Here is a 16,281-nt window from a genome sequence, read left to right on the forward strand (position 1 = left end):
CACCCACATACTCCAGACATGGACCCAGAGACTTCCTAGTCACGTTCATGCATTCAGAACAGGCCTTCTAACTTCCCCATCTGATAAATAAGGAAACATATACAGAAGAGGTTTTTTAGCTGCTGAAGATCAAACCAAGGAATGACTAGATCTCAAGACAAGATCCTTAGTCTCCAGATGAGCTACTCCTTCCACCACTGGGGCTACCTACTGGAGTTATAGTGGGGAAAGTATGCTCTCTCACTCAAGAAACATTTCTTTGTTTCACTGCAGAGCACGCTAAAAAAATTTAAAATGTGATGGATTTTGTGACATCTGTATCACTTTCAATGCTTTTCTTTGGCACCAGGGTTAGAAAACACATACATTTATCTCAAATTGATACAGTTCTAGTTGTGGGCTGCTACACTCATGGGTAGTACTGGTGTTTCATACTTGGGGGATTTTGCCAACCTCCCACAACACAGCACAAAACACACTGAAAGTAAAACTTGAACTGAATCAATGGAGTGAAACTCCCCAAAAGTCGATCTCCCCTTCAGTCATTTTGGTTCATCTCGACTTCTTTCTTCAACTGTGGGCTCCCCACTGGGCCTTCAGTGATCATTCTGAGGTCTGACACTGACCACCCACAAGCATCTTCACTTTCCCTAGCCGCTCAGCAGCCAACAATTGCTAGGCCAAAAGAGAATGATCGGGAAGGCCACTGGCCACTGCACACAGCTTCTTTTTTGTGTGGGTACAGTGGCCAGAGCCAGGCAGAGGCCTGGTCATCTCCCCACATCTCAGAGAGCATGCCGAAGAAGAAATGGTACAGTGGTCCCCAGCATACACTCAAGGGGGTTTGCTCTGCCAGAGGTCTTACTTGTGATGGATCCAACTCCTAGGCAGAGATTGGGAAGCTGCTTCTCTTTTAAAGAACTGGTTCTTTGAAATCAGTGACAAAAATTTGCCTGGGCTTCACAGTCATTTCTTTACTCACTGACACTTTGTTGTGAAAAGCTTCCTGTCAGGCCTTGGTTGCCATCCTTCTCGGCCATAGAGCCTGACACATTCACCATCAAAGCAGAGAACACGTCAGCCCCTAACAGATAAAAACACTGTGGTCTCCCATATGTGCCAGTGAATAAATCTGCACACCACTGGACCCTAATTTCATGATTCCATTTCTGCAAGTAGTTACAACCTGGTAAAAAAATGAAAAATGCTCTTCCAAATTCTCTGGCTAGATAAGAGTTTCCTTAGGTCAAGCTATAAGAAATCTTTCTTGGATAGAGAGTTAATACTTCTCTGTCCACCACCACACTCGAACTCTGGACAAATTCAGAAAGATCAGAGTTTGGTCCCCGAGGGAGAGGGCTACACATAAGCACATGTTCGAAATTTTAAAAGCAAATTGAGGGGATCACTTTCAGAAGATCTCTGGATTTCATAACAATACAATATCCCCAACCAAAGACAGTTATGCTGGAAGGTGACAATTGGACCCAGAGGGTTACCTTATGGAATGATCACAACCATAAAAATTAAACTCTACAGAAGCGATGGGCTGTGGGGAGGCCCTCTGAATGGTCCCCAGTGGCTGCACAAACAAAACTCCGAAGCATCATTTACATACTGCCTTGAAAGAAAGGCAAGGATTTTTTTTTCCCTAGCATTAGCTTGGCAGAGCTCCACCTCATAAGCTTTTTTGTTTTTGCTTTTGAACCGTGGAAGAAAAATGCCTTTGCTGCAGGCAGGTCTTCACCAAAATAAAAGTAAACCATCTGGCCAGCTCTCCTGAGGAAGCCTCTGCACCTGAATCCATGGCTGGGCTAGATGGAATTATCACCCTTCCTGGAGGAGGACCTCTTCTCCCTGGTGTGAGGAACCACCTCGCCTCTCTTAGCCAGTGCTGCCTTGCTAGCTCAGGGCCTCCATTACTTACCTTCTCACAGAGTCTCCCCACTACTTCCCCAGGAGCTAGGGGGCCAACTGTTCAAAATCTGAAAATCCAAAGGAGAAACTGTGCGAGCTCCTCCCTTACCTCCTGTCCTCTCAACATTAGTATTCACTCCCTGCTGACTATTTCACTGCACATAAGCACTTCTACTGGAGGAAAGATAGGGTACCTTGGGGAAGTTTTAAGCAAGCAGTGATGCTCCCTTGCAGTCTTGCTGGTATATGGCAAGTGACAAAGTCAAGATTATCCATGTGAGTGAAGGTTGGGAGTGTGGGTCAGGCTCACTGTTTCATGTGATTCTTACATCTCTGTAGTTCTGAATCATCTTGAAATTAATCAGGTCCACAAAGATTTAAGTTCCTAGCCTATTTTTTTTTTTTGGAAGAAGAAGAAGAAGAAGAAAATAGAAAAAGTCAGCATGTCCTGGTCTGTTCAGACAGTCATACCAAAACACCACAGACTGGGTGACTTAACAGAAATTGATTTCTCTTGGTTGTGTATGCCAGGAAGTCCAAGAACAAAAACAAGGCACTGGCCAGTTCAAGTTTCTGGTAAGAGCTCCCCTCCTGACTCACAGATGGCCTCTTCCTTCTCTTCTTAGACAATGAAAAGAAGATGCTCTGGTGTCTCTTCCTCTTCCCTAGAAAGCCATCAGCTCTATTGGATTAGAGTCCCACATTCTGACCCCGTTTCACCTTTATCACCTCCTCATAGGCCCTATGTCCAAATATGGTCACACTGAAGAACAAGGCTTCCATATATGAATTTTGGGAGATACATTTCAGTCCATAGTATTATGCTTGACCATTTGGGAACTGAAAGGTAATTAATACAGGTCCTATGTGCTCAAGAAGATTAAATGCTAGACTCTATTTATTCTAGAAATTGAAGGGCCCTCAAAGTTTATGCAGTCTCTTCCCATAAGCTCCAAGGATTCCTCCCAGATACACTTCAAAAATGTGCCTCCTGAAGAGGTGGTTGGCTATTTTACTCTGCTTCACAAAAAGAGAGAGGCACAGAGATTTGAGGTGGTCTGTGGCACTGATTATGAGATAACACAGAGGAATTATATTCAAACTGTGGCTGAGTCCCCAAAGGAAGTTTTGAGGTGCTAACGTCTACAATCACCTAACTCCTAAAAATGACAGGGCAGTACTTCTCAGGCCAACATGTTTATAAAGTCTTCTCGATTCAGAAGATAGGAGGATTATTATCTGGAAGCTTGTCCCCAAGCCAAGATCAGGACGGTAGTTGGTGAGAGAGGGGAACTTTGTTTTTTCCTGAAGTATGAAGGCAGAGTTTGTACATTAATTAATTTCACAAGGTCAACATCCAAAATAGTACCCCATCTTAAAGACCTCAGACTCATGGGATGCCTGGGTGGCTCAGCAGCTGAGCGCCTGCCTTCAGCCCAGGGTGTGATCCTGGAGTTCCAGGACTGAGTCCTACATCAGGCTCCCTGCACGGGGCCCACTTCTCTCTCTGCCTGTGTCTCTGCCTCTCTCTCTCTCTCTCTCTCTCTCTGTGTGTGTGTGTGTGTGTGTCGAATGAATGAATGAATGAATGAATGAATGAATGAATAAATCTTTAAAAAAAATAAAGACCTAGACCCAAGATGCCCTCCACCAGGTCTCTGCAAATGCCTCCCTGGAATTAAAAAGAGAAGTGATCTTAATCAATAAATCCTTGAGTTGAAATTAATCATATACAAATAAATAAAACTTACTGAGCATTTATTATATGCCATATACAGTCTTTTACATTCATTACATCAGTTAATCCTCATAACAGGTCCATGAAAGAGCTACCATCATTACTCTCACTTAATTGATAAAGAAACTGAACTCTAGAGTAAGTGGTGCAGGGTCATACATCTAGTACATATTGAGATAAACCAGGATTTAAAACCAGGAAGTCTGGTTCTAGAACCCACACTCTAACCCACTACATTATAGCACAATTGGGCCTTAGTTTTTCAAGTACCTTTGTTCACTGGACATAGCAGTCAGTGCTTGAAATGTGTACTAGAATGCAAACTCAGGAGGGTAGGAACCTTGTTTATCTTAGGTAACACCCCTTTCCTACCAAGGAAAAATCACATGGAAGGTAACAGGTGCTCAACAAATGTTTATTGGATAAATAAATAACAGATTATGTTAGATTTAATTAAATTAGCACTATTCTCCTCATTGTCTTCCCATTTTAATGTGATTTTCTACTCCTATCATCACTGGTAATCTTTCACTATCCACTGCCAGTTGAATTTAAGCAGCTTCCAGAGATTTTCCAACTTGGCTCCAACCTACATGTCTGACCTCATGTGTTGATGCTCCATTATAAAACACTCCACTCTAGGCACCCCTGCCTGTCCCTGCCCCTGCCCCTCCCGCTCTGACCCTGGTGGTGTGCCTTTCTACCAACTGGGATAGTCTCTCAGTCTTCTCTGATTATATGAACCTCACTTAGCTTTCAAAGTCCAGTCTTCTCTCATCACCAAAGTCAGTGATTTCTCCTTCTCCTAAGAAGTACTCACTTGGAATCTATCACCTGTTTCTTCAACCTTTCCTGTCTTCACAGAGGGCAGGAGCCATGCTTTGTCATTTTGCTCTTCCCCCCAACATACAGTAAAAGCTGGACTCAGACACATCAAGAGCAGAGATTGACTGACTGATGCAGATACATCCCATCTAAATGTAAAACTCCTACTGATGTGTTTTCTTTTAAGTAAAAATCAAAAAAATTTCAGTGAGGTAAAATTCACATGACCTAGAATTCTTCATTTTAACCACACTATGTAAACATCACCATTACCTAGTTCTAGAACATTTTCATCACCCCAGAAGGAAACCCCATACCAATGATATAACCACTCCCCATTTCCTCCTCTCCTGGCCCCTGACAACCACTAATCTATTTTCTGGCTCTATGGATTTGCCAATTCTGGACACTTCATATAAATAGGATTATATAGTATGTGATCATTTGTATCTGGTGCCTTTCACTTAGCATCATGTTTTCAAAGTTTATCCACATCCTTGATAGCACGTATCATATTTCATTCTTAATGAATGAGTAATATTCCATTGTATGGATATATGACATTTTCTTCATCCAGTCTCCAGTCAATAGTCAGTGGAAATTTGGGTTGTTTTCATCTTGTGGTTATTGTGAATAATACTGATATAACCATTTGTGTACAAGTTTTTATTGGAACACATTTTTTAAAAAGATTTACTTATTTATTTCAGAGAGAGAGCACATGCACAGTGGGGAGAGGCAGAGGGAGAGGGAGAGAGAGTCTGAGCAGATCACCCGCTGAGCAGAGAGCCCCATGTGAAGCTCGATCTCACCACCCTGAGATCACAACCTGAGCTGAAACCAAGAGTCAGAGGCTCAACCAATTCTGCCACCCAGGCATCCTGGAATACTTTCATTCTGCTGATATCCTACTAGGAGGAAAGAACAAATTCATTAACTAAAAGCCTCATCCTGATTCCATAGTAGGTATAAAACTATCCTTTTAGTATAATACTATCTTCATTTAAAAATATTCATGCCTGTGAGTAAATTGAACTATCATATTTTAGAATATTTTAAATTTCTTATAGCTTATATTTTGTGTTAGGAACTATTTTCTAACTTTTGTATTTAATTAATAGGATCTTACTTAAGCCCTTGGATGATTCTTTCATAAAAGACATAAGCAAACCTTACTCCTGTTAATTATTCCCTATTTTAACATTATTCAATAATAATAACTAATATTGACTAAGTACTTACTATGTGTCTACCCCTAGGCTAAACCTAACTCTCTTCTGGGTACATACTGTTCGCATTTCCCAGGTAATGGAAAGAGGCTTGGAGAGCTTACGTAGCCTGCCCAAGGTCATGAAGGTCCAAGGGGGTAGAGATGAGATCCTGAGCCAGGTTGTCACATGTCATATGGCAAATCAGAAGGCCAGCCAGGACTAGACCCAGACCAAAAATTGTGTCTCTTAATTCATTACTTTGATCCCATGTGTTTGTGTAAATCAACAGTTAGCCTTCAAGTCTATTACCTAAAGGGAGTGTACAAAATGGATACACAGACATCTCACAGATGTGCTAGAACCATTTCAAAGCCAACAACACCAAATTCTCCTTCAAAACAAAATCTCCTGTTTTCTCTGAGTCTACTAGCTCCACACTGTAACAACAAGTTAGAATGTTCTACAGCTATGATGACCTGCATTGGTGATGGCTGATATCCTTTAGTTAGAAATAGCACCACAAGCAGCTCTTATGCCAGAAGTATCCTTTTGCTTATGAGGATGCTCCACTTTCAGATGTGTCACTTCTGGAGCTCACAGTGGTGCTCAGGAGGTGATGGCAGAAATAAGCAAGAGAGAGGAGCCTAAGCCCTCACTCCTCCTACCAGTTTGCCTCAGTTAGCAAAACGGGAGAAAGAAATAAATAAATGCATTCCAATATTAGACTTTAGGAAAGGTGTTGTCTAAAGATTAAGGAAAAATATATATAATCTACAGAGTCTTTCTCTGATTTTTCCTGATAGATTACAATGAAGGAAGTGAATAGTGGGAATGAGATTTGTTAGTTGGCCAACTTGGAGAGGAGTGCTTGTGTTTTAGATTTTCAAGAATAGGACTAGCACTGTTGATTTCTTAGGCACTGGATTTGCTGCCTAGAAAAGTAAAAACATCAACTATGCTGCTGGTCCACTGCTTTCTGACACAGGGCTCTACAGCTATGGAAGGAAGGGCAAATTAATGGATATTTAAAGCTCCAAGCCTTCCCAGTTCCACCAAGATCCAAATTATATGACAGTTGGGGTTGCCAGAGTTTCCCGTTTTCTTTTCTTTTTAAGATTTTTTATTTATTCATGAGAGACACACAGAGAGAGGCAGTGACACAGGCAGAGGGAGAAGCAGGCTCCACACAGGGAGCCCAATGCGGGACTCCATCCCTGGACTCCAGGATCACGTCCTGGGCCAAAGGCAGGCACTAAACCACTGAGCCGCTGAGCCACCCAGGGATCCCCGAGTTTACTGTTTTCTATCACTCCTATACAGCTTTAATTCTATACTATTATGCTTTAAAATTTTTTTAATTTTTTATTTAATATAAAATCCATACAAAAAAGGATACAAAATTGAACAGCTCAACACATTTTCACAAAATGAACACACACATAACTGACACAGTTAGTAAACAGAACAACATTTGCATTTCAGAAGCCCTCCTTGGGGCAGGGTTTAATTCTGACACTAAACAAGGTCCCAGTAAACATCCTGTGCCTTAAAAAAAAAGCATTTAGAGCTACTTGGGACACAGCCACAATAAAAGCCACAATAAAAGACATATCTCTTCCTATTTTTTCAACAAAAGCTGCATCAACACAGAACTTTAAGTAGAGCACAGGTACCCATCCCTCAGAGCACTGAGGAACAAGCCCCTCCAAATCACAGGGATGGAGCCTAATGACAATGAAGGGAAAATTAATTAGCTAATCAGGAGCATGTTTAACACAATCCTTTTGCCACCTGCAAAGAACAGTCTTCTCTTCCCCTTCTCCACTTCAAAGGCACCTACATCACTGGTAAAACCAAATATCCACTCAATAAAGTATAAACAAACTGTAAGAGGAGGGAGAACAGAAATATAATGAAGAAAATAAAGCCACTTGCCTCGCTGCAATCCACTTACTTCTCCTTCTTTAATGGATTTACAATGATAGTCTATCATCAAGGTGCAATGACAGACTTAATTACAAGGAGTTCTAAGTGACCTCAGGAAAATCATATATTGCCCTCTCCTGGGTACAAACCTCCTTAAGCCTAATCCTCCCAGTTAGGAAACCTCTTATCTCAGAGACAAAAAGATTCCTACTGGCCAAGGAGCACCAGCTGCTTGAACACTCTTTGTAAATGGGCTCTCCACAGCCCACGCCATCCAGAAAAGGCTTTCCCCATTTCACCTCACTCAAGGCTACATTCTGTGACTAACTTAAAAAAAAGAAAGAAAGAAAAAATAGCCACCTACAAATATCCACAGGAACCAGGGACTAATTTCCCTTTTGAAGGAAACTCAGAGTCAAGGCTGAATGAATGACATACTTTTTCATAAAGGAAGTAATCAGGCTAAATGAGCAGTCCTGTGCAATAAGTTCGTGACCTTGCTGAGGCTATGACCTTGAATTTGAATCCTGGGACACAAAGAATGTAGCCAATTGTTGAACACTGGATTAGGTCTTTACAGGAAGTTTGCAAGCCTTTCCATCTGGGGCTAGAATCCAGTTTGGAAGTTGGGGGTGAGGGGAGATATCAAAATGATATCAAGGAATCCCCCAATATCATAACTGTCCAAATAGATCAATAATTTTCTTTTTTCTTTTATATTTTAAAGATGTTATTTAGATATTCATGAGAGACACAGAGAGAGGCAGAGACATAGGCAGAGGGAGAAGCAGGCTTCCCGTGAGGAGCCTGATGCAGAACTCGATTCCAGGACCCTGGGATCACAACCCAAGCCCAAGGCAAACAGACACTCAACCACTGAGACACCCAGGTGTGCCTAGATCAATAATTTTCTAATGGAATTAACTGTATCTCAATCTCAAAAAAGAAAAAGAAAAAACTTCTCAATTACAAATCTTATATCTGACTCTAGACTTGGAAGCATTATGAACACATCGTGATATATATATATATATGTATATATATACACACACACACACACACACACACACACACACTAACCACACCCTGGAACAAAGAATCATTCTATGAGGTCATAGGGCTTGATTTATGCTTTCAGATCAAAAACCTGTTTTTGATAAACCTGGAGAAAAGAGGCAGAGAAATGTGCCTTTGCATGGGCAGAGAGGTCTTTTTTATTTTTAAAATTAATAAAACCCTACAATAAGTCAGGGGAACAAACTCAGAAACAATTCTTCATTGGCCAAATATCAACTGGGAGTTCTAACAGACTAGTTCCCCTAACACCACGTCTCATGCTCCCAAACCAGATTAATGATGCTTCCACAGAATTACTTTCTTCCTTCCCAAATCCTACCTCAGACACATTGCTGCAAGTAGTTTAACTGTGAAAGGCCTTGACCTCCTTTCTTTGTCTCTCCGATTCAAGTGTGTCTGTTTCCTTGGGGCTACCAAGCTCAGTTGGATGGCTGGCCAGAGCAGAATGTAGCATCAGCCAACGAGGGAACAATGGGCCCCTTTCTCTGGCTGTCACATGAACAGCGTTGTGTTACAGCCATTGTCCCTCCAAGCAGAGAGGGAAAGGCACGGGTTCTCACAGGCTAGCTATTTTCCGTGACCCCCTCTGACTGAGTCACTAAAATATTTTAAAAGGAGGAGGAAGAAAAAGAAAAAAAAGAGTTGTACCTTGTGAATGGAGCAACGGAGCCCTAACAAGGATTATGGTGCATCCATGGACCACCTGTATCAGAATACCTTGTCAAGAATACACATCTCTGGGCCCTACAACATACCTACTGTGTCCAAATCATTAGAGGGAAGCCAGTATCTGCTGGTTTTTCTCAGGCCTCTGTTTAAAACCAGGCTTGCACACAAGCCTTGCTAATCTCACTGAAGGCCTGAGTGTGCATATCTCTCTGTTCAAGAGAGGCACAGGAGATGGGGGATAGTTTATATCATGGGTACAAAAATCTCAGTGAGGGGGAAACACGAGGAGAAGACAGGTTAGAATGATCAGAATGATCAGGGCACAGGGATGTGGAGAATGAGGCCAGAAATTTAAAAAGAAATCTCTGGTCAAAAGGTAATAGGAATTTGAGGGTAGAGCCAGCAACAGAAACAAAGAGGGAGGTGCAGGAAAAGTTGCAGGAAGACTCAGAAGTAATCCAGCAGAGGCTGGAGCCTTCAGAAGAACACAGATGGTAAGAAGTTCTCCATCAGTGGTGTGGACAAACAGATTTTCAAAAAACATACGGGTTTCATATTTTTTGTTTTAAATAAATTAATTAATAGTAACCAATAAAAACATGTGAAATTATTATAAGTAATATATAATAATTCTAACAACAATTAATTATTTAATGGTTCAACAGCTTGAAGTTTTAAGATGTGAACTTCCTCCACAATCTGAAGCTTTAAAAGCCAGCAACTCAGAGTTACATGTTGGATGATATTTTACGGAAGTGAAAGAAATAAGAAGTGATATCTGTGTTTCAGTGGACAACTTCATGGTAAGAGATAGTACAGCAGCATGGCATATTTTTCTTAAGGAAAAATATGAATTCAGATCCAGATGATGCTAGAAGAAACATGGGCCCTGACCCCACCCCTACACCAAGAAGCCCCAGTTTTTGACTGAATTAGCAGTTTCCTCATTTCACAACTTCTCATGGAACGGGGCTCCATTTTTACGTGACTCCCAATAGATGCCCCAAACCACATCTGGTTTATATACTAGAATAGTAGCATTGTAATCTGAGGGGCTCCTCTGATGTACATCGTGCCATGGGAGCAGAATCTAGTACTAGAGTCCCCTGTGTGGTTACCATAAAATGATCCTCAAATGTTAACTCACCACTGCTGGAGAATGGTTGAGCCACTATTGCTTGAAGATGTCTTGTAAATGCCTGCAGCCGCATGTTTGTTGAGCTCATTTCCCTGTCTACAATGTACCATAACTCAAATACTCTCTCTTCATTGGCCCCACTGTCTTTGATGAGCAAACCAAGCCATCTCTCTAGATTTAACTCTCAAAGAAGCTCTCAGAACTGCCCATTGGCCCTTACTACACCTAGCTTCACCCAGCCAGTTGTATTTTTTTAATCTTTTTTTAAGGCAATTATCTCAGTAATTCCACATAATAATCATCTCCATGCCCTGTACACCTAATAAATAACCGATGGGCAAAAATAAAACTCAAACTAATTTCTTTTTTAAACGAACACAAAAGTCACATCTTGCCATGAATTCCGTGTCCAAAAACATAAAGTACCCTTCTGAAGCTATCGATGGAGGCAGATATTTAAAATTTTTCATTTTGATTGCAGAATTAATTCCCTGGGACCTCAAACAAAGATTTTTTACCTCTGTTTTGCTCCAGAAGGTAAAAAGGTAAATTTGTTTTTGATTTTCAATTTAACATAAAAAAAGTTTTTTAAGGAAGACAAACATAATTGATTCTTTACCAGAAGGTATTTGAAAGGTACATCCTGGGGATGATCACCTGCGGTGAGGTCTGAGAACTCATCGGATCTGTGCAGCTCATTCAGATCAGCCAGGATGCTCCTGACAAGGCACTCAGTCACCCTCTAGGATGGGGCCGGCTTGCTCTCAAAGATAAGATGTTTTTAACAGATGCTAATATCACGCATCTATCAAGATGAGGCTTCCCATCCTGAAATACTATTTTCTTTGTCTTTGAAAGGGAGAGGAGGGTACGATTTATAGCCCTCTGAGTAGGAAATTGAAGTGGTTAAAATGCTTTACATAGTTTCTTTATCTAAGAGTATAAATCACTAGAAATGAACCTCCATAATAACAGGATATACGATCACATTCACACCTTCCAGACTAGCTCATGATAGAGTACGCATTATCAAATAACATCCACATGATGACCTATAGTTTTGCAAATAAAGTTGTATAAAGTAAAACAACACTGGTTTGTACTTACTTTTCTCCTCATTGAATGAGAAAGCCTCTCATTAACTGTTGTAAATTAATCTTCTGCAATAACCATTTTTAAATCAGTTAGAATGACCACAGTGAAAAATTAATCTTAAATTGTGATGAAAGGAGCAACTAGAGATAAATACAAAATCTTGGAAAATTCAGAGTGAATGAACGAAGACTTACAGAAGGACACCCAGATGCAAGTTTAAACTAAGGTAGAAAAAGTCACTTAGGAAATAGAACTGAAAAAGAAGATAAATCAACAAATCCAATGAATTTTAGTTAATGCTTAAAATTAAGCTAATTTTTAATACAGAATACTGAGTACACATCCTTGAGAAGTTGAGAGCACAGGCAGGTCTTAATATTGCTTTGTCTGAAGTCCAAACAATTTGGATGCTTGTATTCCACATGCTGATGCTGCTACCCTCTTCCCCTATGTCACTGGAACTTTCATGCATTAGCCTGTGAATTAATACTGTTCTCATGGTTTATTTTAGACAGTGAAGCTGTCCATGAGCTAAAAGTTTAATTTTTGCAACATTTTTGTTGCATTTTTGTCATTACCCCATGATGTTTGTTCACTCGTTTAAATGTTATTGCCTGTTTCTATTATCACAAAAATGAGTGGGAAATGAAGCAAACACCTAAAGTAATAAAAAGAAGTTTTTGGTCTCATAAAACTTAATGTGAGACAAAAACAAGTTGTCAGGCATGCCAAAAATGGCAAATATTTGATTCAAAACATTTATTGAACTCAAACAGATCAACTGTTGTTCAAATGAGAAGGAAATAACTAAAATTACAGAAAGTTTAAAGAAAGAAAAATTAGAGGAAGGAGTGAAAACATTTATGCAGCATATAAATGTTTAAATATAATTAGGTATCTCGTAATATATGTAGCTCATCGGGCCAGCATCCCTTATAAAATGTAGGCTTTTGCCCCATCAATCTTTGGATCTGCTCTTAAGAAGGTACCTTGTACTCAAGTAGAAAAAACAGTACTAAACCAGTCACCATGTTTATGATCAAATATAAAAACAAATACAAAGGTGTGTATAAATTGACAAACACAGGGCAAAATTTCTTTATTTATTTAACATTGGCACTTGAATCCCAGTGCCCTGGCACTGTCATTCACAACCAAAACCATCCCAAAGGTATAATAAAATCAGCTCTTGGGGGATGCCTGGGTGGCTCAATTGGCTAAGCGTCTGCCTTCGGCTCAGGTCATGATCCCAGGGTCCTGGGATTGAGCCCTGCATCAGGCGCCCTGCTTAGCATGGAGCCTGCTTCTCCCTCTGCTTGCCACTCCCCCTGCTTGTGCACTCTCTCTTTCTGTCAAAAAAAAAATTTTTTTTTTAAATCTCTTGTATTATAGTGCTGCCAAAGTGTTGAACATGTAACATTAATTCGGTAGCACATGGTGTTTCATAAGTCTTAGGATATTCTATCTTGTCCATTTACCTCTCCAGGTTACTAACTTTGTACACTATGTCTAGCCAAATTGTACATTCTTGAGCGGCTTCTCCACAGCCCTTAGTGCATACATAATGACTATTCCAAATAGTCCTGTGCTAAGAAATGTCAGCTAGCACTCATTCATTCCATCTTCCCCCACATTCTTTAGGCATTTATTATGTAACTATTATGGGTCAGCCATGTGGGATAAAGCCTTAAAATAAGGAATGGTAAATTCACCAATCAGTTGGACAAACATCCTGATAACAAATGCAGCTGACATAATATGATAGATGTTATATTAAAGCCATTTGCAAAGTAGACGAGGAATCACAAGAGATATCACTAAGTTTATCAGAGAAAATTAGGAAAAGCTTCAGAGGATGGGACTTATTTGAACATATCTTGGAGGATAGATGGGTAGTAAGTTGATAGGAAAGAGAAAACAGCATACACAGAAGAAGTAAAAGCAGGCAATGTATTCTTTTAGGAAGAGGGACCACATCAAGACTAGCGGGGCTAGAAGTCAGAGCAAAAGGAAAGTAGAAGAAACAACTCAGAGAAGACATGCTAGGCTGGTCTTGTCTATCATGTTAAAGAGATTAGGCTTCATGGTATTAGTCCAATTATGATATTAGGTCACTTCCACCAGATTCATTTAGGGATCTGCTCTAATGAAGACGTCTGGCCCTTGCCTCTGGGGTGAAGCCCTGGAATCTTCATTTTCAATAAGTACATGGTGATACTGGTGCTCACCATCTGGGGAGCTGCCAATGATATTTTTTTTTCTTTTCCAAAGATATTTAAACGGAGTAAAGACATGATCGGATTTGTATTTTAGAAATACACTATTAGACCAAGCAGACAATCACGAGGAAGGTAAATTCACTGCTGATACATGAGCATGTGACTTGGCTTTGCAATAGGAAACTTGCAATGCCGCACACTTTCACATATCCCCCAAGACTTACTTACAAAGTGGAGGAGGCTAGGATATATATTAAGTTGAACTATATGGAATTACTGTTTCATGTAAGTCAAAATTGGTCAAATTCCAGCAATTTCTCAGTTTAACTAAAGCTGAAGATAATTAATGAAATACAAGCAGAACTAAATACGTTTCCCTTTTTATTAATATATCAGTGACATTACTCACTTGATTAACATGCAATGATGGAAGTGACATAATTTATGTACCTAAGCCAACCGTTAAAAGTAAAAAAGGTTCAAAAGCAATGATCAATGAAGTGAAGCAGCTAATCTAAGGATTGTAGAGACAGAAAGAACCCTGGAGATTATCCATCCCTTTCCCCACTTCACTCCTCACAAATTTACATATGATGAAGCTGATGGAAGAAGTAACCTGCTAGAGGTTATGCTGAATATTTTGCTCAATTCCTCAGTGGTATGTAGTCTTCATTTTAACAGATCTTGAAATCATTATAGCTAAAAAGTGTTTGGGATTTAATTCATGGAGAGCTAATGTCGCATGATTCCCTCAAATGCCTGAAGTAGGGGGAAGAGGAGACATAAGGCAAGCACTCATGCATTTGAAAAATGAACCCAATGAACTTACATAATATGGAACCTAGACCAGTGCTTGAAATGCACTACGCTTAATAAATATCTATTGAAAAAATGAATGACAGACCTCTAAGAGATAGGTTAAAGGAGGTATATTAATATAAGGAGTTTCTAAGGCAGTATGCAGAGTGTAAATTGAGTGTAGATTTCCCACCTGCCAGCCTGTCCCAAGCACCCTTCGACACCCAACCATAAAATCCCAGCCCTGTCACATGCACCTTTCTTTCCTCTGAAAGGGTCCTAGCAGAAAGCAAAACAAAAATCATGTGTGAGTTAAATTTGGCAACACATCTAGTCCTAGGTGATGTGAAGCCCACACGAGCACAGCCTTCAAAGCTCATCCCAACACAAACAAAAGCTAACACTTAGCTATATGATGGTGAAACAATGGTTAATAATGTTAGCTATATCATCATCATGATAATAGCTAATTATATGCCAGATTTTTAGCACTCCACAGACATTGACTCATTGAATCCTTTTAAAAACTCTTACAATAGTAAGGATTATTATTATCGTTCAGATTTTATAGATGAAGAGAGATATTAAGTAACTTGTCCCAAACCACACAACTGGAAAGTGTCAGGGGTAAGAGTTGACCTTAGGTTGCCTGGTCCCAGAGCTCACCCTCCACTAAACTCTTTGATCTCAGAGCTGCAAAACAAAAGTATCCTGCAAGCTGACCCTTTGGAGCAGTCGTGCCAGGAAGATGGCACTTCTGTATAAAAAGATCGGATCCTAATCTTGTCATCCATAAGGAATGAAGCATTTTTAGTTGAGAAGATCATATACAAAGTGAGACCCAGGAAGTAAAGTAGAAAAGCAAGAAGAATCAGCACGGAATATTATTCTCCTCTGCCTAGGAACAGCATGGATTTCACTGCCTAAGAACCTTTTGGCTAATAAAATTCCGAACTTTTACTTTCCCTTAAGAATTTGGATCCTCCTATGAGGATATTACCTAAAGAAACGTCAAATAAAACACCACACTTCATTTACTCGGCAGTACCATCCTTAATTCCAGAAAGAAATATAAAGACAAGAGGTTTCCCTTAAGCCAGGGGTAAAAGTTCTAGATCAAAGTTATTCAAAGGACTAATACAAGATAGATATTTCTATGGCTTGAAGAACAGCCCCTCCCTACATTCTCTAAGGAGCCTGGCATTCCAGCAAGGAAGAGACCTCACTGATCTAAATCACCAGGCTGTGATCCTGACACCCCTAAAGGATCCTGAGAATACAGGAAGAGGGAGCATCCCCAGTCAGTCTGCACAATGTGATTATCAAGTACTGGAAAAAAAGAAAAGTTTGGAAAACAAGTCAAGATCCCAGAGAAGTAAAACTGGTCCGGCAGAAACAGTCCTGCTGAAACTCCTTTTCGTTCTCAGGTTGATTCCACTCCCCAAACCTCCCTGCATCCAGGTTGGATACTCTTCAGTACAGAACAAACAGACAAGGCAATGCAAGGGCGAAGATTAAGCAAAATAAAACGTGCAACGGGGGTGTCTCTCCGGGGAAAAACTACTCCGGAAAGTTCCTGTAGGGCCCCAAGTAACAAGACCAAACGTCAACGGTTAACAATGAACCCTTGAGACATAAACAACCCAGCCTGAGCCCATCCCGCCCCAC

The 16,281-nt window shown here is 40.3% G+C and overlaps 1 protein-coding gene across 1 annotated transcript in view; it reads right to left on the minus strand.

Annotated features, from left to right (window-relative positions):
• MEGF10 (multiple EGF like domains 10) overlaps nucleotides 1–16,281 on the minus strand; it is a 170,255-nt gene that overhangs the window by 153,758 nt on the left and 216 nt on the right. The window lies entirely within an intron of this gene.

Source organism: Vulpes lagopus, chromosome 7 (genome assembly GCF_018345385.1).
Source record: "Vulpes lagopus strain Blue_001 chromosome 7, ASM1834538v1, whole genome shotgun sequence".
Taxonomy (NCBI): Eukaryota; Metazoa; Chordata; class Mammalia; order Carnivora; family Canidae; genus Vulpes; species Vulpes lagopus.